At 41.3% G+C, this 25,536-nt stretch overlaps 2 long non-coding RNA genes across 4 annotated transcripts in view; one reads left to right on the forward strand and one right to left on the reverse strand.

Moving 5' to 3' along the window:
* The window catches only part of LOC310767297, a 58,475-nt gene that overhangs the window by 22,201 nt on the left and 10,738 nt on the right, over positions 1 to 25,536 (reverse strand). The window lies entirely within an intron of this gene.
* The window catches only part of LOC310767185, a 29,328-nt gene continuing 19,703 nt past the window's right edge, over positions 15,912 to 25,536 (forward strand). For 2 of the 3 annotated variants that reach the window (XR_014550677.1, XR_014550678.1), the window contains exons 1-3: positions 15,912 to 16,007; positions 21,514 to 21,620; positions 23,818 to 23,936. This is a non-coding gene — a long non-coding RNA (uncharacterized lncRNA). Of the gene's footprint in view, positions 16,008 to 21,513; positions 21,621 to 23,817; positions 23,953 to 25,536 lie in introns of all 3 variants that reach the window. The other variant, XR_014550676.1, reaches the window with a different exon arrangement.

The raw sequence follows: 25,536 nt of genomic DNA on the forward strand, positions 1-25,536 counted from the left end.
TGTTATGACTACTCTGCTGACCTGCCCAGATGTAAACAGGGTCAAGGTACGGTAATTTGACCCCAAGCACATGATGTTGTCAGCACCACCACACAGTAGATAACACTTAAGCCCACCTAAGTCTAATGAAAACATCAGGGCAGACCTTTCTATTCACACCAGATGCTGCACTCCTTGTCTGTGAGGAGTTAGGACTCATTGCCTGCCAAAGAAGGGAAAGGATTCTCTAGCAAAACTAAGGGCCGTAAGATTATATCTGCTTCTTCTGGTTTTGTTCTTTATTTTTCTCAGCTTTTAAATTAAGCCTGTAAAAGCCGCTTTGGTAGTCTTTATGCACTCTCTGAATCCAGAAGAACAAAAGCCACAATTGTCATGACTCTGCATCAACTTGCACACCCACTTCTATTTTTCTCATGCATCTGATGGCAATGTTCACAGGTTTGCTGTCTCTTTCAGACACTCATCTGCAACAGAAAATCCTCACTTTTCACAGAAGAAGTAGAAAATTGCAGATATCCCTACATCAACTGTTATTTAGATTAATGTGTTCAGTGTGTAATGCAAAGCTACACAAAAGGATGGGCTTGGAACAGATTGCTTGGCACATCAAGAATCTTTAGAAAATAAACAAAAGGAATCGATAGGAGGGGAAAGTTACATGGTAATTATGAACTGTGGGTTCTGTTGGGGGCTGCAATCTTGGTAAATTAGGCATTTCTCTTGCTCCTGGCCTACTTTGAAGTGCATGAGCTGTGCAAAGCCTGCTTCTGGAGAAGGAGAGTGAAGAATAAGAATGAAACACAATAGATATTTTGGTGAAGGTTCTGGCAGGAGTATTATTAACAAAACCCATTATAGTGGTACCTCGGGTTAAGTACTTCATTCGTTCCGGAGGTCCGTACTTAACATGAAACTGTTCTTAACCTGAAGCACCACTTTAGCTAATGGAGCCTCCTGCTGCTGCCGCGCCGCCAGAGCATGATTTCTCTTCTCATCCTGAAGCAAAGTTCTTAACCCGAGGTGTAATTTCTGGGTTAGTGGAGTCTGTAAGCTGAAGCATATGTAACCTGAAGCATATGTAACCCGAGGTACCACTTTATATAGAAGCCCTATACTGGAGCTTAGGTAAACATTCCAGGAGGGGATGGTGTGCATGTCCACACAAGCTCCTCCTGCAAGTTCAGAGGTGATGGGCAGCTTCGAGGCCTGTGAAGCCATTCACAACTTCTGGGACTGTGAGCTGTAGCCCTGCAAGATTTAAAGATACAAACCAGCACTTTGAATTAGATCCAGAAACAAATGGGTACTTGTTGTAGATGCCTCATGAAAGGTGCTTCATAAGAGTATTGCTGCATATAGGTGTCCTGCCCAATCTTCCGGTACAGTACATTAATCAGCAAGTCACCAAATCAAAAGCAGCAGAGTAAGAAGTCTCCTGTGGGCACCACTTGAAGTTTGCTTACATAAGATAGATAAGACAGGAAAGCATTTGAGTGCTTGAATCTAGGAGAGAATGATTCTGGTACTGAAGCATTGTTCAGTACAATTGTACCTTGGTTCTCGAACGCCTTGGTACTCATACATTTTGGCTCCCGAACACCAAAAACCTGGAAGTAAGTGTTCCGGTTTTTGAACTTTTTTCGGAAGCTGAATGTCCGACACGGCTTCCGCTTGAGTGCAGGAAGCTCCTGCAGCCAATCGGAAGCCACGCCTTGGTTTTTTGAATGGTTTCAGGAGTCAAACGGACTCCCAGAATGGATTAAGTTTGAGAACCAAGATTCCACTGTACTTATAAACTGTTTGGGCTAAGGAAAGCTAGATTTTCTGGAAAATATTGCAATGTTGTGGGGCAGCCTTCCTCAAGCTGATGCCTTTATTGGTTTTTCTACACCTCCCATTGGATGGGGAAGGATAATGCACGGACTTACTTCACATAGATAAGTTCAATATCTACACACAGAGAGACACCCATCGTGCACAATTCTCTAGTGCCAATAGATGCAGGACCTACACAAGCAATCTGCTCTCTGAGGCAGCAAAGTAAATGTCACACACAAACTAAAATGCACAAGATTCAAGGTTGCTCAAGTTACTTTAGTACCTGAGGCAGAAAATCCTATAAGCACCTCTCCTACCTACCCTTTGACAGTAACAACAACAACAAATGTCCTTCATGACAACCCATACCAGCTAGCTGATCTGGCTACTTCACTCTGTCTAACAGTAGGGTCGGCCTTGCAATAGCGATGAATGAAGAAGATGGGTAGAGTTAACCAATGGGACTGGAACATATGATTGAGAAGTGAATGCAGGCCTTAAGGAGTGTTGCTGTATTAATAGTTCTTTCATGTCTCTCCACTTCTTCAGATGGCAGTTTTGTCAGTACAAAAGGCAATTCTTTTCCTCAGCTTCTCTCTCTTCCTCAGCAGCTTTAAGTCCTGCTTCTGCCCAAACATAAATTCAACTATCATAACCCCCTGAAGTTTCCATAACTGTGAGTAAGTCTTCAACTGCTGAAGTTATTTCTTACAAATCTTGGTGTTCATAGAGGTCAAAAAAACACCCACAACAAAGGTGACCAATTTCCAAACCTTCTCTAAAAGACACCTTTTGGAGCGAGGAGGAAAAAGCCGAGGGAAGTTGGAAATTGCTAACGGCTCCTTTAAACCCAGGGTTGAACAGTCAGATGTGGTAACAGCACACAGTTTTTTAATGGATGCCTGATGGAGGGGAAGAGAAAGGTTTTATTGGATGCAAACTGTGGCCAGGGGAAAAAACTTTAAAGCGAACAATTTTGCTAAAAATATACTATATTCTTGAGCATACAGTCAGCATGATGTAAACTGACAAGATTTCAGAGCTGCGAACTTGAATTTCTCCTGAAAAGAACTGGTCTGATCTTGTCATTAAACACCCAAGGGGTTCAATCCAATCCCCAGTATCCCTTATATTAATCTGCATTCCCAACATCACCCTTTATTATGTACCTCAATGGTTACCAAGAGGCCTTTGTCAGTGTCTTAGAGCAAGTGGTTGAACGGCATAAAGGGAAGTGTCTATAAATTCCTCAGATGCTATTCACAATGAGAAGGAAAGGATAAGACAATCTGTAATGCTTGTTTGGTGTTGTAATTAAAGTTATATCTTTACAACCCATTCTACTTTGGCTCAAAGCAGCTCATAATAATCTTAAAGGATACAAATAAAATGCAATGATAGATAGATAGATAGATAGATAGATAGATAGATAGACAGATAGATAGATAGATAGATAGATAGATAGATAGACAGATATAGATAATATGGCAGCAGTAAAAATCATCTTACAATTAAATTGCAGTCAGCAGAACTAGGGTTGCCATATGTTCGGAATTTCCCAGATATGTCTGGGATTCAAATGGCAAAATTAGCAACCGGAGGGGGGGGGGGGAATCTTGAAAAATCAGCAAAATGTCCTGAGTATCACTCTTTGCCTTTTTGGGGGTGAATTCCCAAATCAACTTTGAGGTTCAGCAACTTTTTGGGGCGATTCCCCAAAAGAAGCTCAACAATTTTTGTGTCAGGATTTTTACTTCTTGAAGTATGGCAACCCAAAGCAGAACCAATGAAAACATCAGCAACATGAAATTAGTTTAAAGCAGTGCTTTTTCTGGGAAAAAATTTTTTAGGGGTACTCTCATTTTGATGAAAGAAAATCACAATTTTATAGTTTAGATCGGGAAAAATAAATACAGTAAATTCAACAAAGCTGACCAATCACCATGCTAGATTCCAACTCCTACTTCACACATTAAATGCTCGCTTCCATCTGAGACTCATTGTGACAGGAAATGAGGCTGCCATTGGGGGTAGCAACAGAACTGACGATTCACCATGCTAGATAAGAAACTAAAAAAGTTAATGTTTTAGTTTCCTCTCCCGTTAGATTCACAAAATGTTTAGGGGGATGCGTACCCCTGCGTACCCCAAGAAAAAAAGCACTGGTTAAAAGATTCAAAAAATGTATAAAAACCTATTAAAAAGCATGAGATAATAAGATGGACTTGGCTTGACGCTGAAAAACACAGACACTAAATGTGTCAGGTACAGTACAGAGCTTAGCTGCTACCACTGAAAAGGCCTTCTCTTCTGTAGCCTCTTCAGAAAATGGGGAGCATCTGAAAATGATTAAATGGTTGACAGTTTCACCTGGCACATGGCGTTAGTAGCAGATAGTGTGGTGGAGCGTTAGCACTCACAAGATCTCCAAAATGTGGGGAGAGGATGGGCAAGGCGGCAGTAAGGGTGCACACTCATGGGGTTTTCGGATTGGCTCAGCTGGTATGCTTGCACTCCACCAGTCTTGTCATTTCAATGACACAAGCAATCGGAGGTCAGGTGAGTGCTGTCACTCAGGGGGGTAGGAAAGGGGGGTGGGGGGTGGTCCGCCCCATGTGCCATCTTGGAGGGGGGTGACAAATTATCAAGGAACAATTACTGCCCTACTAGGGTGGTTCATAAAAACCTTTTTTTAAAAAAAATGCCTGCTCCAAATGTCTTATCTTACTACACTAGGGATTATATAGCTACATATGAAATTTCATGCATATCAGTTAATATCTTGACCCTCCTCCACGAAAATAGCTGTTTACTTGGCCGTTTTCCTATGTCATGAAGGCTGAAATTTCAACAAAGCACGTGCCTTTGCTAGACTCTTTTCGGGCACCTGTTAAAAGCATTCTTCTTTAGGCAAGCATACCTAGATGCTTAGGAAGTTGAAGTAATTTTAATCTTAATATTTTAGCTTTTGTATGCTTTAAAGTAGGATTGTTAATTTTTCTTGATTTTACTGTTGTGGGGTTTTTTTGTTTTTTGTTTCGGTAAACCACTTTGCAGGTTTTTTTAAAAAAATAAATTTTATTAAATAAATAAACAATAAATATAAATAAAATAAAATAACACAAACCAAAACACAATCTATCCTGTAGATTTAAGTATCTGTCCATAGTCGCCTACTTGTTATCAGAAGCTCAGAATCCACATTCCTTTGTAAGAAAATATAAAATAACGTAAAACCATTTTTGCAGGCAAAAAAATAAATAAATCAATGTGTGTGGGAGGGGGGGTGACAAGAAATTTTCCGCACCAGGTACCACCTGTCCTTCCTACGCCTCTGCTGTCACTCCGTCATTTGCTACAAGATGACAGTCCTTTGGGTACCTGATTGTCAAATCATTTCATATTTAAAGGTTAAAACACTATGAATTGAGCCTGGAAACCGAGATGGTAATCAATGAAACTTTCGTAATACTGGCCTGATACACTCTCTCTGTTCCTTCTAATGACTTAAGAGCAGTACTCCCCCCCCTTAAAAATGTTTAGGGGTACTCTCATTTTCCTCAAGAAAATCACCATTTTATAGTTCAAATTGGGAAAATAAATACAGCAAATGGACAAAAGTACAAAGATTCACAAAATGTTTAGGGGTATGCGTACACCTGCTTACCCCCAGGAAAAAAACACAAAAACACTGGTTAATAGTGTTGTATCAATTTCTTACTGCTTAATTGTATCTTTGCTAATTCCTCCTCTAAGGAAGTTCAGCTGTTCATGTCGCACACTGTGATTCTTGTTTAAAATCGTAACATGTGTTACTTAAGAGGGGGCAGTTGGGTACACTTGCCCTAGGCCTTGGTCGGGGGGCACCAGGGGCCTGCTGGATTTACTGTGTCATGTCAAGTGTTTATAACTTTATTCTAACAAGACTTCTGCCCAGGGCCACAGGTGAGCTCTGTAAGGGCCTGCCTATAACAATTGGAATGTGTAGAATAGGGTACACGACACCAAGATACTCAGTAGGAGTGCAACATCTTCTATGTGGGAATAATCCCTACATTTGTGTAACCTTGACAGGCAACAGACACTGGTTTGTATTATGTTGATAATGGCACGGACTATGTCAGGGACTGTGCTGAGGAGGGCTGCACTGAGGAGGAAGGTGGGAACCTCCCCCTCCTCCTGATCCAGATCCTGAATCTTCCCAGGAGCAGGAGAACAGTATAGATTTGGAACAGTGGTTTGCAGATGGACATAGTTCAGAAGGCAGAAGATGGGAGATACTGGATGGGGAACAGCTAGAAGAAGAAACACTGGAAGAGAGAGGGTTAACAGATTCAGTGTCTCCGGAAAGCATTCCTTCGCTCTCCCCATGGTCAAGAAGAGATCGGAAAGTGGCAGAACAGATAGCACACAAAGCACAGAGGGTACAAACTCAGATTACAAGATGTAGAAGTGACATAGATTAATAGGGATGTAAGGGGGTGGAGTCCTTAACTGGGAGCACCGCCATTCTAGGAGATGGGTTCTTTGTTTTCTTGCTGTGATTATTAAAGTTTCTAACCGATAAGAAGACTCCTTTTCCTTTGTTCTACTTATCTGCTGCAACAGGGGGAAGAAGCAAATTCCCTGAAGCCTGACAGACTATTTCTCACTGCAGGGATGTGACTCTGCTGAATCTAAGCAGATCTTGGTCTGGTCTTTGGCTGGATGGGAGACCTGGGAACATGCGTATGCCACCTTGGGTTTCAGGAGGGAAGAAAGGCAGGATAAAAATATAAGAAAATAAATAAATGTTCAGCCTAAGTTCATAACTAAAGAGCAGCAATCCTTACCCCCACATGACTGGTGTTAGGCAGTGAAGGTAGTGGCTTATGTTGCCTCTGGCATTCCATGCCACTGACTTCACTTATGACATATATGATGATGGTCATAATCCAGAACAAAGTTGGCAAGCTTCAGACTATTGTCTTCCATTGGATTAATGAGGTAGAATATAGCATTCTAGAGATATAAAAGAATTTTTTTTGTTTGTAATTCCCTCCCAGGAGGTGTTATTAACTCTGAGAGACAGCAGTCCACAGCCATGAAACTTAGGCTCAATCTGCTAACAATGTGTCTAGGCAAGAGCTGTAGCCTCAGACTTGGAATGCTTCTCTGAATAGGAACCAGACATATGGTGGTGTTATAGGTTTGTCAGGACATTAATTTAATAAAAAGGAAATCTAAATCCCAATGCAAAAATATATGAATGCCATCATTTAAAAGCTGGATGAGACTAATAACAGTCTCATCCAGCTCACAAGAGGCTATTTAAATGGTTAAATGACAAGGCTCCAAGTCCCATCCTTTGATCAATTCAAGTTTAAACGCCCCCAAAGCGATGTACTGTATTTGAAGGACATTTGTTCTGCTCACTTTCATATGCCTCGTAATAACTTGTGATTTAAGCACATGGGAGAAAGAATCATATGTGACCTGAAATATAGAAGAGGGCAACTCCTTCCCAAATTTCCTTAAGCACCACCTCTAATTTTCATGCTTCACAGTGGAAAAAAAAACATCATACCTCCTTCAAAGCCCTTCCATTTGTCCCAACTAGAGTGGAAGCATGTCTGGAGGTGACAAGAGTTAGGGTCTGTTCAATGGCCAACAACTTCCAAGTTGCATTAAGAAGTGGCCACTCAGGCAAGAGACTTGATAACACAAGGATGGAAGAATGAGGAAATCCCGACAAAAGAACAGTGGCAAGAGAAATTGATGAATTATGTAGAACTGGCCAAATTGACTTACAAACTGCGAGACAAGGACAACTGTGACTTCAAGGAGGAATGCAAACTTTTTACAAACTATCTAAAAAGACAACAAAATGAACTGGACTCCTTGGCAGGTTTTGAATAAACATACAGAAATTTATTGGTTGCTAACATGATGGATAGATATGTAAGGATATGTACAATTTTATAATATGCAGAGAAAATATGTGAAGAGAAATCAGGGAGAGGAGCTGAGGGAAGTCCTTGGTGGGGGTGAAAGGGGGGGGAATAATGTATATGGTTTGATAATTTGTTATGTGGAAATTGAGCAATAATTAAAAAAAAACCACAAAAAAACAGATGTGGCCACTCATACAGGATTTTCACCACCTGAAAGAGTATGCTGCTTTCAGAAGAGTCTTCTCACACACAAGTTTAAAGGAAAGAAGTGATACGTGTGTATGTGTGAGCCAGGTTTTTAAGATCACTTCAGTACAACAGATACCAAATAATCAACTTTATTTGTGGCCATGTTTAACTTTTTAGCTTGTGGACTTTCTCAGTTTGATGGATATATGTTTGCCATCCAGAGACAGCCATTACATATATGAATGGCTTAATTCACAGTACCTTCCCTTTTCATGTTGAATATCTTGCCTCTAGCTTTGGAAGCAGTCAGTCATGGCATTGCTCTACAGGTTTCGGAAACTGTACACCTCTTAAAAATCACCTTTCTTCAACGTCCCCTTCTCTGCCCCCTCAGGTTAAGCTTCTCAGGAAAGAAATGGTTTACAAAACACATGTTGTTGTAAAGGTTAACCTTCTGCCATCGCTATCTGATTTTGAAGGCCAGCTAAAAGCAGATGGGATTAAAGTATAAGGGAAGCTATTAGAGAGAGGAAAGGGGGTAAAATCCGATACACAGAAACTGTGTGAACATATCTAAAATATTTAAGACTCCTGCTAAGAACAGAAAGTGCAGTTAGTTCCACTATGGCTATTGTTTTACTGTCAAAAGTAGCCAGCAATAATGAAAGTGGTCAGCTGTCAACCCAAACATCATGCTTGCTTCTTGAAAATTTCTGAAACAGTGCACGCCCTACCGTTAGGCAGAGTGATGTTCCCACCTCAGGCAGCAGCTGTTGGTGGGGAGGCCACAGCAAGCTTCCAAATGGTTCCTTTTTCAAAATATTGCAGACTTGTGCAGGACCACTGGTGCAGAAAGGCAGAATTTTTTAAAAAGAACTTAGACCAAAAAACTGGATATGGAACAACTGATTGGTTCAAAATTGGGAAAGGAATACGACAAGGCTGCATATTGTCTCCCTGCTTAACTTATATGCAGAATTCATCATGCGAAAGGCTGGGTTGAGTGAATCCCTAGCCGGAATTAAGATTGCCGGAAGAAATATCAACAACCTCAGATATGCAGATGACACAACCTTGATGGCAGAAAGTGGGGAGGAATTAAAGAACCTTTTAATGAGGGTGAAAGAGGAGAGCGCAAAATATGGTCTGAAGCTCAACATCAAAAAAACGAAGATCATGGCAACTGGTCCCATCACCTCCTGGCAAATAGAAGGGGAAGAAATGGAGGCAGTGAGAGATTTTACTTTCTTGGGCTCCATGATCACTGCAGATGGTGACAGCAGCCACGAAATTAAAAGATGCCTGCTTCTTGGGAGGAAAGCAATGACAAACATAGACAGCATCTTAAAAAGTAGAGACATCACCTTGCCAACAAAGGTCCGTATAGTAAAAGCTATGGTTTTCCCAGTAGTAATGTATGGAAGTGAAAGCTGGACTATAAAGAAGGCTGATCGCTGAAGAATTGATGCTTTTGAATTATGGTGCTGGAGGAGACTCTTGAGAGTCCCATGGACTGCAAGAAGATCAAACCTCTCCATTCTGAAGGAAATCAGCCCTGAGTGCTCACTGGAAGGACAGATCCTGAAGCTGAGACTCCAATATTTTGGCCACCTCATGAGAAGAGAAGACTCCCTGGAGAAGACCCTGATGTTGGGAAAGATTGAGGGCACAAGGAGAAGTGCTTCAATGTGGAGCTTTAAATCAGAGGAAGGGTAAGTGTGGAGAAACCCTGAGGCATTAAGCCATCTGTTTGTGTCTGAGGTTTACACAACTGGATTCCTTCTACAGTCTGCATGCTGATAAGTCCATGTTTATCTGTGCAAAAGACACATGTATATCTTATTTCTTCTTCATACATGCACATAAATCCTGACCTGACGAGGGTATTCATTTAAAGGTGATAACTTCTGCCTTTTGGGGGGTATGGCATAGTTAATGGAGCCACATAATAAAAGCAACCCCCCATTTATGAGCTCACATAAAGAGGTTTTGGCTGCTTCGGACCAGCATAGTGGTAAATGGTAAATGAAATTTTATGGCACTATTTTTCACTGGCTCATGTTAACCAGCCTAGTACCAAGGCTGTAAATTCCTCAGTCACATTACAATCTATATACACTGTTAAGCTCCTCAGTAAGCAGTTATTTATTTATTTATTTTAAAAGGAAGACACACAAAATAAATTATTAACATTTTAGTTTACGACGGCAATGAAACCATTAAAAGAATGGACAAACTATGATACTTATTTATGCTTATGCCTTCCTTCCTAACCTATTAAAAAGTTCCTTGATTTACTTTTCAAATTAAAAAAAAAAAGTATTTCTTAATAGTCTGGTGTATAAGCGGTTCTGCAGGCTCAGCATTGTGTGTGGTGTTTATATGTGTCTGAATTTACAGTGGCCTTTGAAATGAGCATTAATAGAGTTCCATTTGCGGACATCAGGATGAATAATCGTAAAAAAGTGCCTGCAAAATCTAGCAAGTGTACATGAGGATGAGTGTTTGGCAAGAGCAGGGAAACTACTTAAATATAATTGAACTCACTTAACAGATTTTATGTATCAATCAAATGGCTTTGTTGTTGAAGAAACCCCCAGTGTTAGAAGAAGATTGCTAGCTTGCTTTTCCTTCTTACTTAAAGTGGGCTCCATCTTTTCTGGAACAACATTTAAGTTTCCCCAACTCTTTTTCTTGGCAATCTAGAATTGCCTGATTCATGAGGGTACAAAGGGGGTACGGAAGGGTAAGAACTCAATGTTTTGACTTCCTCCTGTTCCTCATGCTTTTCCATCTCCTCCAGTATTGTCCTTCCATATCTCACCTGAAGGAAAGATGCAGAATCTTCCTGTGATGTAGACAAATAAATTTAACTCACAAACTGGAAGGAATTATAAATCTGCTCAGGAGAACAGGAGGTATATGTCAGTCATGTTCTATCTCCCTTCTCTCCCTTATCACCACATCTGAAATGATTCTCTTGGATATTGACCTATGAGCTCTGTGATCCTAGGAACTCTACCATTGGGAGTTCAGAGAAGATGCACATTGATTTTGCGATTGTATGTAAGATTAAACTGCATCAACTGTTACAAAAAAGGAGCAATGCAGAAGCGTGCTCCAGATGGCTGGAAAGCCAAACAGGATGTTGATGTTTTGGGACTGTACCGTGGGAACAAGGGACAGTCTATTATGTGCACTGAGCACCGGATGTTAGCTCAGAGTGTCACATGACTCTGTACTGGAAGTACATGGGTGGAGTCATTCTCTCTCTGGCTGCTGATGTGAGAGGGTGCAGACACGTTTCTCTGCACTACTGGAAAGACAGAAATAAAGGCATGTAAAGACATTTCTGTCTGTCTCTTTCCCCTCCCTGGGGATGGCAGGGAAGGGAGGAGGAATGGTGTGTTCTTCTTTCACGTTGGGAAGAATCGCCGATTGGAGACCTTCCTTGATCCTGCCGGGAGTCGCAGACAGGAGGTCACAAGGATTCAAGCCGGGCACCTGGAGGGTGGCCAAATTCCTCTGATATATGGCTTGATATCAACATATGGTAGCATTTGCTGCTGGTTATCTGATCCATGGGAATCAGCATGAGAGGTGAGAGGTTGATGGATCGTGTGCCATCCTCTGCACCAAGGAAAGAAGATAACGTCTGCATTGCTGCCAGAGGCTGAGCGGCTGGAAACCAAGAGGGGGTGTTTTCCAAGCAACGGAGCCCCAAAAAGGTATGCTGAATATCGGGCAAAAAGTGTGAATGCAGATTGATTTATTCTCTGGTTCACGAGAGAGCTGCGTTTGGAAAAACAGCTCTGAAAGAAAGGCTTGCATACCAGAAATTCTTGCGGCGAGATAAGGATGAAAAGTATGCACAGTTGCTAAGCAACGACAGTCAGGACAGCGGAAAACTACTGACACCTGGGGCTGGCTCAGTCAGAGCCGGGAAAGCGAAAGTTGTTTTGACTTGGAGACAGCTTGGAGATTGCCGGCCTGAGAGAGGCTGTAAACAGCTCAAAAGAGCTTTTGGGATTTTACTAGCTCGAGGGTGAAGAGCTGAGGCTTGGATTCAAAATGGATCCCAAGAAGGGGGGAGCCTTGCCTTACCCGCCTCCCCTGACTAATGACAATTATTCATCTTGGTCTGTAAAGATGAAGGCCCTGCTGCAGAATCAGAGGATTTTTGGGGTGATTGAGAACCCCATCCCTCAAGCACCAACCCGAGGTTGGGAATCACAGAATGTGAAGGCCAGGACGGCTATAATTCTGTGTGTCTCGGATGATCAACTTGTGCATATTCAGGATTTGGAATATGCGCGTGAGATTTGGGAAACGCTGCGTAGAACACACCAGAGAGATGCTGGTTCTTCAGCGTTGTTATATTTTGAGAAGCTGACCAATCTGAGGCTTGCGCCTGATGGAGATGTTCAAGCGCACCTGACGGAAATGAAATATCTGCGCCAACAGATGGTGGAACGCAATTTCCGTCTGCAGGAGGAAGTGTTTTGCTTCATGATGATTAACAGCTTAAACCGGACTTACAAAACCGTTGCCAGTCAGCTTGGTTCCCTCCCCGCGAACGATTTGACCGCGGAGAGGGTGACTGCCGTTGTTTTGAATGAACACGACAGGCTTGCTGCACTGGAGGTGAAGGACAGGGGGAGGGAAGAACGGAGTTCTAATTCCCCCACTGTTGTTGCTACTGGAGAGGATGCTGTAGCTTTGAACGCTGTCCGATGTTACAATTGTGGACAGGCTGGGCATCGTCAGCGGAGCTGCAAGAAGCCACGCCAGCCAACAGGAGCTAAGGGCCGCTCAGCAGAGCCTGAGGCAGCAGGCAAAGGTCAGACCAAGTCTTCGGTGAAACCTGCAAAGGCCCTGATGGCGAAAGGAACCACGCCAGATGTTGGACACTCTTTTGTAATCGATACGGGCTGTAATTTTCATATGTCCCCGCATAGAGGACTCTTTTCGACGTTTAAGAAGCAAAGCTTCACTGTGGAACAGGCCAACGGTCAGGAGCTGGAAGCGACCGGTGTAGGGACTGTCTATCTTAAGAGTCTGAACCTGACTATAAACAATGTTTACTTGGTTCCTGAATTGAAGTTCAATCTGCTGAGTGTTTCGCAGATTGCAAAGAAAGGACTGAAACTGTCCTATGATGATAAGAGCTGCAAGATCTTCAAAGATGGAGAGTTATATCTTTCTGCCAGACAGAAAGGTGGACTGTATTTGTTGGACTTTGAGCAAAGTGATTACATGGAATGTAATTCTGAGTCTAACTTGATTTCTCTTGCAGGTGTGACCAAAACGAGCGCCAAGAAGGTGGCCAGGGTCGACAGAGCGTTTCAGCGGGTGTATGCTGATGTGATTGGTCCTCTAGAACCATCTAGAGGCAATGCAAGATATTATCTTGTGTGTGTGGATCATTTCTCTAACTTTGTCTGGGTTTATGTGTTAAAGAAGCCACAGGAAGCCTTGGAAAGGTTTCAGGAGTTTTGTGACAAAGTTAAAGATATGCATGATGCTAACATTGATTGTCTTTTGACAGATAAGAAGCAGATTTTTTTTTTACAGGATTTCCAGAGGTTCCTGCAGAAGAAGGGGATCAGACACAAAATTGCTGTTTCAGCGGAAGCGTGGAACAGGGGTGTCTGTGTAAAAGTGAACAAAGAATTGCAAAAGGGAATGAATGCGCAATTGCTTAGTTCACATCTGCCACATGAGTTCTGGGCGGAGTCACTCATGTCGTATTGTCATGCATGGGTGAGAAAGGTGTCGAAAGAGTTGGGAAGTTCTCCTTTTGAGAAACTGTTCCAGAGAAAACCTTCTGTTGCCCATTTCAGGGTTTTTGGGTCTCATGTGAGGACAGAAGCTCCAGGTGGAGTAAAGAATGCCAGAGGCATTTTTGTGGGGTATGAAAAGGGTCTCTACAGAGTAATTTTGTCTGAATCTGGTCAGGTGATTCTCACAAAATTTCTAGAGAGTGCTCCTGAACAGGAGAGAGTGATAGTACACACATTTCCCACTGAGGACGATTCAGATGATGATGATTTTACTGATTACAGTGGTACTGAGAGTGTTGACACTGATAGCTCGGAGAGCTCAGTTGTCACAGTCATTGAGAGGAAGTCTCACACAATGGATAGGCCTTCACAACTGAAGGATGAACCACTGTTTACCATTGGAACTGGTTCTCCAAAGAGTCCTGAGACTGGACCAGTGAGCAGAGAGGATCAGCACCTCATACGTAGGTCTGAGAGAGTTACAAAGGGTCAACCACCTAAGAGGTACTCAAAAGAGTTTGCTAACTTAGCTGTTGCATGTGTTGCTGTTGTAAACAACCGAGGACAGGTTGGAGCTGTGTCTAAGTCAGAGACAAAGACACAACAGAGAGTTGCTAGCCAAGGGAGTGCAGATGCACTCGTTCCTTGGAAACCAGACAACCAAAGAGGTACACTGGGGAAACCAGTGGCGGGGAGTTCCAAGGGTGGAACTGAAACAACAGGGGAGTGTTATGTGTATAACAACTGTTTGTTTTCTTCTCTGGATCACGCTTTGCTTGCCGCAACACGCATTGATTCTTTTGGGGGAGGATGTTACGAAAAAGGAGCAATGCAGAAGCGTGCTCCAGATGGCTGGAAAGCCAAACAGGATGTTGATGTTTTGGGACTGTACCGTGGGAACAAGGGACAGTCTATTATGTGCACTGAGCACCGGATGTTAGCTCAGAGTGTCACATGACCTTGTACTGGAAGTACATGGGTGGAGTCATTCTCTCTCTGGCTGCTGATGTGAGAGGGTGCAGACACGTTTCTCTGCACTACTGGAAAGACAGAAATAAAGGCATGTAAAGACATTTCTGTCTGTCTCTTTCCCCTCCCTGGGGATGGCAGGGAAGGGAGGAGGAATGGTGTGTTCTTCTTTCACGTTGGGAAGAATCGCCGATTGGAGACCTTCCTTGATCCTGCCGGGAGTCGCAGACAGGAGGTCACAAGGATTCAAGCCGGGCACCTGGAGGGTGGCCAAATTCCTCTGATATATGGCTTGATATCAACATCAACAATATTTGTATGATCTGCGTGGGCTTTCATATAATAGGGAATATCCCCTTAAAACAAAGGCACCCAGAAGTAGTAAGAAGAAATATTCAGATCACAATGTGGGACCAAAGGATTATCCTGGACACAAGCAATAATGCATTGCTATATTCTTTTTGTGTAAGTGAACTGATGGTTGAGTATTAATACTCACAAGAAGAGAAATTACATCATTAGTGTCAGGATGCTGTCAGCGGCTCCTAGCTTGTTGCCCAGGAAAGTATAAAGACAAGGAAAAGTTTCTTACTGTCCTTTTTTATTTCAATCTTTACAGAGAGAGGCTATAGAACCAGCCTCTTGGATAATAGCAATGCCCCAAGTGAATTTCCAACCCACCCCCATCTCTCGCACTTCCTCATTCATCATCAACATCATCTCCTTTATGGGTGCTACTAAGTGCCCTCTGAGCTCTTTGCTTTCCTACTTTTAAGGCTCACTAGGTTATGGGAGATGGAAGGTCTGGAATGCTTTCTAATGACAGCGTGTCAGCCAGGTGTTCTGGCTCTTCCATGATTTCCCAACTTTCCCCGTCATCTGCCTCTGAGCTGCTACCCTGTTGTAAATCTATACTGTCGTCTTCTTCTTCCTCCTCCCTGGAAGGATCAGGATAGGGAGGTGGTCTCCACCATTCCTCCTCTGCCCAGTCCCTGACAATTAGTTTTCTTTAACAGTGGAAACCAGTTTTCAGATTATATGCAGGTCTTCTTCAGGCTTTGATTATGAGAGCAAAAAAATAAACATCCAATAGTCTAGATAGAAACTACTGGGTAGTCAGGCTGATGGTTACTTGGCTACTGAAGTTTACTGGCCATTGCTGTTGGCATGGAGATAATCTAGGTTGAATGCAAACATGCCATTCTGATGTAATGTGTGATGTCACAAAGAGGGTATGCTTTAAGTCTTGGTAAAGCCAAAAGCAGTTAACAGTCAGACAGCATCTCAGCACTGTCAAGATGGATCTCCATAACAGGTGATGAATAGATTTATTTGGGGGATATATTAACTTTTACTATTGGGGAAAAGATTTAGATTGGTTTGCCAGTTTGTAAGCCATCAAGTTGAGGCTAATAGATATACAGTCACAACCCTGTACCCATCAAATAATCAACTTTATATGTGACTTTGGGACTGATTCATACAGCCACATTTCCTTTCTCCACTCTATAGCAGCTTTTTTCTGTATTTGGAAAAAATAACCCAGAAGAAAAGATAAGGAACCAGAAATAAGATATGGATGAGTATGGTGAGGATCTAAGTTTTACAAATGAGGGGGCTAGGAAGATGATTCAGCATAGGAATGGTGGGTGCTTCATATTATTGAATTCCTGTTCCACAAAGAAGAAGCCTACTCTGGAATAATGTCCAATGCATAATTCTGCTGGTATTATTATAATTATTATTACTATTACTATTACTATTATGTAGGTGTATTGGTTTTCCAAATAAAAATTCATGTGAGGTAGCTTATGTATTAAGAGTACATTAGCTATAACTCCCAAAGAGCAATTTAATTTCAAACTACTATACCACGAAGTTAATAAATGCAGCAGTATTAGATCCTAAAGGCCCTGCTTCCTGGTGTTACTTAAACATATTCTGCAAGGCCTTCTAAAAACAAATAAACAGTAATGCAGGAGTTGAGAACATTGCCTGGAAGTAACGGTAGAAGGTATCTGGGAAAAATTATTAGAATCTATTGGGAGACTCCCCTTCTATGGATGGAAGACCTATTCAAATGAAGGACAGTATAAGGATTTATGATCCTGTTGAACAAGATGTAGTAAGTTTTTTTTTTTCTGTGACAGTATTCGATTTTCTTCTCTCACTTGCTGTAGGAATAGCTCCCCTCTTTCCTTATCTCTTACCGGAGCCACATATCTGTTTTTCCCACCTGTAGAATCTAGGATCAGATGATATCTGCCTCCTAGCCCGTTCTGAAATTACTCGGCACGCCATGAGTACCAGCAAATCTGCACTGGTCCTAAAGACAGTTAGCAGCTATCAGCAGGATTTCTGCGAGGCACAATTATTTTCAAACATTTATTTATTTATTTTTTATAAACTATTTATTAAAGTTTTACAAAAAACAGAGGTTTACAGAATAAAAAGAAAGCATAAAAAAGAAAGAAATAAGAAAAAATACAAAAATACAAAAATACATAAAAAAGAAAAAAGAAAGAAAATACAAAATACAAAAAAAGAAAAGGTAAGAAAAAATTAAAAACAAATCCATTTTTTGATATCTTTAAGCTCATTTGCTTGTTTCATTGACCTCCTCACACCTCCCCTTTTTGTATTCCCATTTACATAATCAATTCAGCAAATCCTTACCCTCTTTCATTTATCTTAACTCTATATCTTAACATATTACAGCTATATATTTTCATCCATTATCTATCCATTTTTGCATATTCTTATTAACTTTGTTGCTAATGCCACTTATTTTCAATCCAGCATCATTTTAACATTCATTAATTTTACAATATTTCTGCAAGTAGTCTTTAAATTTCTTCCAATCTTCTTCCACCAACTCTTCTCCCTGGTCTCGGATTCTGCCAGTCATTTCCGCCAATTCCATATAGTCCATCACCTTCATCTGCCACTCTTCCAGGGTGGGTAAATCTTGTGTCTTCCAATACTTTGCAATAAGTATTCTTGCTGCTGTTGTTGCATACATAAAGAAAGTTCTATCCTTCTTTGGCACCAATTGGCCGACTATGCCCAGGAGAAAGGCCTCTGGTTTCTTCAGGAAGGTATATTTAAATACCTTTTTCATTTCATTATAGATCATCTCCCAGAAAGCCTTAATCTTTGGGCACATCCACCAAAGGTGAAAGAATGTACCTTCATTTTCTTTACATTTCCAACATTTATTATCGGGCAGATGATATATTTTTGCAAGCTTGACTGGTGTCATGTACCACCTGTATATCATTTTCATAATATTCTCTCTTAAGGCATTACATGCCGTAAATTTCATACCAGTGGTCCACAACTGTTCCCAGTCAGCAAACATAATGTTATCTCCAACATCCTGTGCCCATTTAATCATAGCAGATTTAACCGTTTCATCCTGCGTATTCCATTTTAACAGCAAGTTATACATTCTTGAAAGTATCTTAGTTTTGGGATCTAACAGTTCTGTTTCCAATTTTGATTTTTCCACCTGGAAGCCAATTTTTTTGTCCAAATTATAGGCCTCTCTTATTTGATAATAATGAAGCCAGTCTCGCACTTTATCTTTTAATTTCTCAAAACTCTGCAATTTCAATTTGTCTCCTTCTTGCTCCAAAATTTCCCAATATTTCGGCCATTTGGCCTCCATATTGAGCTTTTTCTGGGCTTTTGCTTCCATTGGTGACAGCCACCTTGGGGTTTTATTTTCCAATAAATCCTTATATCTTATCCAAACATTGAACAAAGCTTTCCTGACAATATGGTTTTTAAATGCTTTATGTGCTTTAACCTTGTCGTACCACAAATATGCATGCCACCCAAAAACGTTATTAAAACCTTCTAAATCCAAAATGTCTGTGTTCTCAAGAAGCAGCCATTCTTTCAACCAGCAGAATGCTGCTGATTCATAATAAAGTTTAAGGTCTGGCAGGGCAAATCCACCTCTTTCCTTTGCATCAGTTAATATTTTAAATTTTATTCTGGGCTTCTTGCCCTGCCAGACAAATCTAGAAATGTCTCTCTGCCACTTCTTGAAACAATCCATTTTGTCCAAAATTTGCAATGATTGAAACAAAAATAACATTCTTGGCAATACATTCATCTTTATAGCTGCAATTCGACCCAACAAGGAAAGCTTCAGATTTGACCAAATTTCTAAGTCCTTTTTCACTTCTGACCAACATTTCTCATAGTTATCTTTAAATAAGTTTAAGTTCTTAGCAGTCATATTAACCCCCAGGTATTTTACTTTCTTAACCAATGTTAAACCTGTCTCCTTCTGAAACCTCTCTTTCTCAATCGGTGTTAATTTTTTCTCAAGAACTTTAGTTTTTAACTTGTTCAACTTAAATCCTGCCACATGACCAAATTCTTGAATTAGTTCTAATACTCTTTTAGTACTAGATTCTGGCTCCTGTAACGTCAATACTAAGTCATCTGCGAAAGCTTTCAGTTTGTATTGTTTGGCTCCGACCTGTATACCTTTAATCAGACGGTCCCTTCTAATCATATTTAGCAGAACCTCCAGGAAGCAGAACCTCCATATGTTATTTTTCTCTCATATACTGGGCAACGCTGGATTTTTGAAGCACCACAATACCTTGGGTGAAACTTAGATGAATATTATTATGACATCAAAGTATTTGGTGCAGAAGTGGGATTAGAGTTAGAGTGGCTTAGCAGGGATGGGGAAGTTTGATGGTACAGGGGAGTAATGTGAGGTCTTGACCAGCAGAAAATAAAGTCCGCCCTATCATCCGGCGAGTCTTGGTATGCTTCAGGAGCCTTCTCTTAAAACCATTAATGTAATGGTTTGCGAGTGTATCTCTAAATTCCAGGATGTGGCAAACTATTATTTTATTCAGCTCTCTCTTCCCTTGTTAATATCATTCATTACATACATAATGTCGGAATTCAAGCCTTAGTCAGAGGAATTGGCCACTCTCCAGGTGCCCGGCTTGGATTCCTTGTTGATCTCCCCCGTCAGCGACTCCCGGCAAGACAAGGCGAGATAACTATCGGTGATTCTCCTCAAACGTGAGAAGAACACACCACTCCCCCCTCCCTCATTCCCAGGGAGGGGAGAGAGACAGACAGAAATATATTTACATGCCTTTATTTCTGTCTTTCCAGCACTACAGAGAAAACGTGTCTGCACTCTCTTAACATCAACAGCAGAGAGAGAATAACTCCTCCCATGTACTTCCAGTACAGGGTCATGTGACACTCTGAGCTAACATCCGGTGCTCAGTGCACAGAATAGACTGTCCCTTGTTCCCACGGTACAGTCCCAAAACATCAACATCCTGTTTGGCCTTCCAGCCATCTGGAGCTCTCAACTGCTTTGCTCCTTTTCGTAACACATAATCCAAGTCATCCAACCATGTCCTCTGGACAGTAAAATCATAGCTGTCAACTTTTGCCTTTTCTTGCGAGGACTCCTATTCGGAATAAGGGAATTTCCCTTAAAAAAAGGGAAAATGTTGACAGCTATGAGTAAAATACAAAGGGGAAAGGGGGTGGGGAAGTTTTAAGAAAGAGAAAATAAGAAAGACAGCAAAAATCCCCCTCCCCCCAAAACCCCCACACATAAAACATAAAACACATCATCTGAAACCACTTTAAAATCAGCATGAAACCCAGCAAAGAGGAAACTGGTGTAAACAAAAACCCCTAAAGTGACGGATGGATTCTGATTTAAAACTTGAGAAACGGAGGTTTAACTCAGACCCCTAAAAATTATATTGTGAGTGCTAGGTGAGCTTCTCTGGGGAAGCCATTTCGTGAGCACAGCACAACCAATGAAAAGGCCCTTTTTTTAGAAGTCACCAGTCTCACAGTGATTTGTATCCTATGCAGCATTTATTAAGCATCCCATCAGCGCAAGGATTTCTTCTTGTTCAACAGGAGTTTCCTCCATCTCCTCTCCCTGTGAACCCCCTAAATCTGTTCTATGTTTTCCTCCAACACTCTGGAGCATGAGGAGGGCATGGGACACGTACCAGATGCGAAAGGGGAAAGAGAATCCTGCTGTCCAAACGGGAATACTTTCATTGACAAAGCACTTACTTAGCACTACACTGGATACAAAGCTTTACTTCTAAATATTTTGTTTCAAACCTAATATTGGTTATTTTAGCAAGTAACCATCTTGGAAATCCATTTGTACATCCAGACTGTAACCCCCTGTACATAGGTAAGAGCTACCTTTGTTGCCCCATCCCAGAAGGTTGTCCACCACTGAATGCAGTCATTGGACTAGACTGTTGTTGTTGTTGTTTAGTCATTTAGTCGTGTCCAACTCTTCGTGAACCCCTGGACCAGAGCACGCCAGGCACTTCTGTCTTCCACTGCCTCCTGCAGTTTAGTCAAACTCATGCTGGTAGCTTCGAGAACACTACCCAACCATCTCATCCTCTGTCGTCCCCTTCTCCTTGTGCCCTCCATCTTTCCCAACATCAGGGTCTTTTCCAGGGAGTCTTCTCTTCTCATGAGGTGGCCAAAATATTGGAGTCTCAGCTTCAGGATCTGTCCTTCCAGTGAGCACTCAGGGCTGATTTCCTTAAGAATGGATAGGTTTGATCTTCTTGCAGTCCATGGGACTCTCAAGAGGCTCCTCCAGACCATAATTCAAAAGCATCAATTTTTCGGCGATTAGCCTTTTTTATGGTCCAGCTCTCACTTCCATACATCACTACTGGGAAAACCATAGCTTTAACTATACGGACTAGACTAGAGGGATGGAAAAACAGTTCTCCATCCCTGTTATGCAATGAGATGCTTGATTTTTTTTCCAACAGCTTCAACGGTTTGGAGCAAAACCCCTGCTCTACCTCTCTGACAAGGTTTCCTCTTTCAAGAATTCAGAGAAGAGGAAAAGGCTTTGAGGAAACATCCCCTGCCGAAGGTCAGTGGAAGCCGCCTGATGTAGTTGGCAGGCAAGTTCAACGCGTTGGGTGGAATGAGAGAAAACTGTGCAGGTTTTCAAAGCCTTAGTTCTCACTGAGGTGGTAGACCTGTGCCAAGTCAGATTACAGAGGGGAGCTCACATGAGTGAATGCTGCTCTTTCTCTGGAGATACTCCATGACTTCCTTGGCAGAGGTTAAGCCCAGTAAGAGAAACAAGAACTTTATTTATTAGTTTGACACTACTAGGTTAAAAGCACTGAAGCAGTACATAATACAGAGATTCTCCTTCAGAAATCCTCTTGACAGACACCGCTAGGAATCATATAACTCTTTTTTCTTGCCAATTCCTATATAGCCAGACAATGTAACCAAGGACTCATCTACATTTCTTCTTGACCTGTGCCTAGAAAGCAGTTTTCTCTTTGTCCTACCACTTTCCTCAAGAAAAAAAACTCTTTAGCACTGAATCGGAGCAAATGCCCGTCTGCAGAAAAGCCAATTGACATTCGCTCCAATTCTACAATAAAGATTGGGTTTTCCTGGAGGAGAGAGGTAGGACAAGTGGAAGTCTGGATGAGCTCCTACTCTCAACTCCTGGCTGAAAGAAGGAAGCACCATTTTTAATGCAATGAGTGCAGCCTCTCAGATGGCCATAAAAGCAGTTGAATCTTTAGGCAGTTATAATGTCAGGCTGACGCCATCTTAGATGCTACTCACGATACAACACTAGGTCAGGTTTTCCATAAAGCATGATAAAACCAGGGATATCAGAAGCCACCATTTCCTACACTGCCTTGCAGTCATCAAATGCAGTGCAGTTTCCATCCCACTGCAGTTTGTCTTCCTTCAAAAAACATGTTTTTCGTCTCCCTGTCCTCTGTGGCAAAACTTAGGCAATTAATTCTGTAATTGACACTGTCCTTGCCTTATTCCACCCTGTTCATGTCACTGCAAAGGAAACATAATACAATTGCAGAGGAATGTAGTGAATTGCTTTATGTATAATCTGTGGACGGAAAGCAACAACAGTGAAGACCAATCATATTTATTGGATTGATTTCCATTTTGGGCATGGGACAAATAAACAAACAATGGCAACTTCTGCTCCCCCCCCTTTTTTTTTTGGTCAGAATTCTCTGACATTCTTTAGATAGAACATGCAACTTTGGGCAACAGGTTTCTGTATTTCTTTCTTTCTTTTTGTAAAGGCTCTTTAGTTAAGAGTGGCAGTGGGGTGTATTTTGCTTTTTCACTTCACAAGAGTGGACAAGCACAAATGCAGCATGATTCTATTCTGACACTAGTGGCTGGACTAAATAGATTGTTTTCCAAAGCTACAAATGAATACATCTACACAGTCATCTTCTGCCAGCTTAGTTTTATGAGTTTACAAATCTACTATCCGCATATGTTGGGAATTTTATGAAAACTTGGAATAAATATCAAATAAGAAATTCCCTCCCAGAACACCTGTGTGATTTCACCTCTCTTATTTTCTTCAGATTTTTATAGTGTTGCATGCATTGCTGCACTATCTGTTTAAGTGCTGGTTACTTTAGGAAATCTGTATATAAAATAGTCCTGTAATATACGTACAGTGGTACCTTGGTTTAAGAACTTAATCTGTTCTGGAAGTCTGTTCTTAAACCAAAGCATTCTTAAACCAAGACGTGCTTTCCCATAGCAGCGGGGACTCAATTTACAAATGGACCACACTCAACAGGAAGCAAAACATGTTCTTATTCCAAGGCAAAGTTCACAAACCAAAACACCTACTTCCGGATTTGCAGTGTTCTTAATCCAAGTTGTTCATAAACTAAGCTGTTCTTAAACCAAGGTACCACTGTATAAGAATGTGTACACAAATGCCGATAATATGCAAGAGTTGTTCATATTTTTAGTAGAACTGGCTGAAGAAAAATAACTACCTTTTCAGGATCAAGGGGTGAGAGAGAAATTACAGAAAAAATCCATGTGAATAAGCTTGACATCAAGATTTTCTTAACAGAACATCTCTAGTTGCCTCCTCAGTGGCAAAATATAGTTTGTCTCTTGGCAAGAACCTGTTATCAGTAATGCCATCCAACTTGCCTCAGGGCAAAATCTCATGAGATCATTCAGTCTACATGTGTGTGTTTTCTCTTCCAATAAATTGATTTTATTTTTTTACTTTTTTACCATTCTTCTTTTTGCAGCTGTTCCTCATTCAATGTTTCAGGGCAATAATTTGTGCTTTGGACAATCTGTTGCTGGTGGAAGAATGCCTGGGCAAGCTCCTCCAACCATCTGACGGAGCAGACCATCTGACAGAGAGGTAAGAAAGTTGTCAGGTTTGGAACCAGGATACTTTTGTATATATATTTTTAATTAAATAGGTATTTGATTATGAGCAGCAATGCTAATAATTGTTTCATTTTCATATATTACAAACTTACAAATCTCTGCATTTGGGGCTTCTTGAATTCCACGCTGATGTAATGAAAAGGTCATAAAACAGCTCAGAGTGTTGCTACAAGGACCTACTGTGTGTTAAGTATAGTAATTTAATTCACTGAAATTGTAAATGCTTGTATGCATTACTATGTGTTTAAATTTGACTGGTTGGTAAGTGAATTCTAGAGAGTTCTCTAGTCATTCTCATGTGATTGACTAATGTTGGTCACATGGGAGGTACCTCATGAAGGAGAGATTCCATTCTATGTGAAGCAGGATGGCTGTGTTTTGAAATCCACTGTGAACACTGCTAAGTTGAATAGAGTGTTGGAGTGCATTTTCTTTGCTTAAAGAAAGAGATTAAAGCTTCAGGAGAAGGTAAAAGTGGAAATCTCTAATAGGAGTTGCAAGGCATGGACAACTGAGATACAGACGGCTGAGTGCTGAGTTCTCAGAAGAGGAAAATACAGTTGTTTGGAAGTTAGAAGAAGGACTGTAAGCCCATGCTTCGAGAAACACGTGACTGTAAACATTACGTTTTAATTCATCTGTAAGTTTCTGCAAGTAAAGTTTTTGAATGTTCAAGTCTGAACATTGGCTTAATTTCCAAAGAAGGGTGTCAGTCATATATATGATTTGAGCTTCTTAGCTGTGCTTTCGCTATTCTTATTTCAACACTCTGTGTATGCATGTAGCAGGAAGGAATTTAAATCTTATGAGATTCCCACTCCCCTTAAGCAGTACAGTGGTACCTTGGGTTAAGTACTTAATTCGTTCCGGAGGTCCGTTCTTAACCTGAAACTGTTCTTAACCTGAAGCACCACTTTAGCTAATGGGGCCTCCCGCTGCTGCCACGCCGCCGGAGCACGATTTCTGTTCTCATCCTGAAGCAAAGTTCTTAACCCAAGGTACTATTTCTGGGTTAGAGGAGTCTGTAACCTGAAGCATACGTAACCCAAGGTACCACTGTATATCAGTGGGTAAGAGCAGGCATTACAATGCTCTTCTCAATTAAATGTTCCTCCTCCTCAATCACAGTAGATTTCCATTGCAGAGCTAGATACTAAACAAGCTTCCTATCTCTGCGACAATGACCATATACTCTCTGAGCGTACCATGCATAGGACTTGGAGAGAGAACCACTTTCCCCTCATATTTTTGAGAAAATAATTTCTTGGAACTACGCACACACACATATAGTAGTATGTCTTCAGCATATCAAGGAAGAACAGAGCAATTGAACATTCCATGCTTCTTTCTAGAGTATTGCTTTTACAATTGGACTGGTTGCATCTCACCACATTGAGTGCACCCCCACCCAAGAAAAGTGTTGAGGGACTTTATTGAGAAATGTACAGAGGACAACCCTTTCAACAGAGCCTTTTCAGGCATAATATCAGAAATGTAAAGCATTCAGGAAGAATTATGGGTCACATTTAGCATGTGTGGCAGGCTCTAATTTCTCACCACTAGATGAGAAC

The sequence above is a fragment of the Podarcis filfolensis genome (assembly GCF_964270895.1).
Source record: "Podarcis filfolensis genome assembly, chromosome: 7".
Lineage (NCBI taxonomy): Eukaryota > Metazoa > Chordata > Lepidosauria > Squamata > Lacertidae > Podarcis > Podarcis filfolensis.